General features: G+C 37.2%; 1 pseudogene; it reads left to right on the forward strand.

Moving 5' to 3' along the window:
- The first annotated feature begins 591 nt into the window (after positions 1 to 591).
- LOC145126585 (glutaredoxin-C9 pseudogene) lies at positions 592 to 981 on the forward strand (annotated as a pseudogene).
- The last annotated feature ends 222 nt before the right edge of the window (positions 982 to 1,203 follow it).

Here is a 1,203-nt window from a genome sequence, read left to right on the forward strand (position 1 = left end):
GATTAATGTATATGACTCATTTGTTTTTATTTGTTAAGAGTTTGATATTTTTTTACCACATAATTAGTTATGGTGGTACCAAAGAGTTTCTAGTCCTGCGGTATCTGGTGTTGCTCTCCCTCTTTGAAGTTGAGTGTTCAAGTCACACTCTGAATATAAGTGGAATAATTTAGAAATAGTTTAGTATATATTTTTGTATTTACCTTTTAAAATAAAATTAGTTATTGTGGTATTATATTTGATCTTTTTCCTATTTACCCAACATTTTTATTTTATAGATGAAGAAAATTTATAAAAATAAATTTTCCTAACGAAAAAATATAGTGATAAAATTTTAATAACACGATGCACATTTCCACACACCACCGTAAATAACCCTAAAGCCAAAAGCCGTCATCGATTCTCCGAAATTCCTCGAAGTCCTCGTCACACGGTCCCAAATAGTCACCTGTGACGTGCGTCTCTGCGTCACTCCGTTGACGTTAAAGTCGTCTCTTTTTTCTCTCTCTAAACACACCATATAACCACCACATCTCCTCCTCGTCTCCTCCCTCTTCTTCACCTACTCTCTCCGTAAGCTGGTAATAAACCATGCAAACAACCCTCCCACACCAGACCAGCGGTGACGCCGAAACACCCAATGCCATCACCAGTAATGAGTCGATACCTGTGGTTCAACTGGTAGCGGAAAACCCCGTGATAGTGTTTGGGCAACGTGGCTGTTGCATGTGTCATGTCGTGAAGCTTTTGTTATTAGGGTTAGGGGTGAATCCCACAATCTCCGCCATGGATGAAGGAGATGCGGCTTCCGTGACAGTTCATTTATTGAAAATCTCCGGAGAAGATGATGGCAACCTGATAGAGTTTCCGGTGGTTTATGTGGGTGGGAAGTTTTTTGGTGGATTGGAGAGATTAATAGCAACACATATCACCGGCGAATTGGTTCCGATGTTGAAGGATGCTAAAGCTCTTTGGCTTTGACTTTGAATTGGTCTTTTTTTAACTTTTTTTCTTAATTTTGGACTTCATTCTCCTTGTATTCATATTTCATATAAAGTACTTTTACATTGTCAAATAAAAGGTAGTATTAATCATAAGGATTAATCATAAAATTGTCGAGCATCAAACCGTGTTAGATGAAACCTTAAAAAAAAAAAGTAAATGTAACGATTTAGCCATTGAAACAGGTTGTATATATGCATT

Source organism: Lactuca virosa, chromosome 7 (genome assembly GCF_052849685.1).
Source record: "Lactuca virosa cultivar CGN04683 chromosome 7, Lactuca_virosa_CGN04683_v6, whole genome shotgun sequence".
In the NCBI taxonomy this organism is placed as follows: domain Eukaryota; kingdom Viridiplantae; phylum Streptophyta; class Magnoliopsida; order Asterales; family Asteraceae; genus Lactuca; species Lactuca virosa.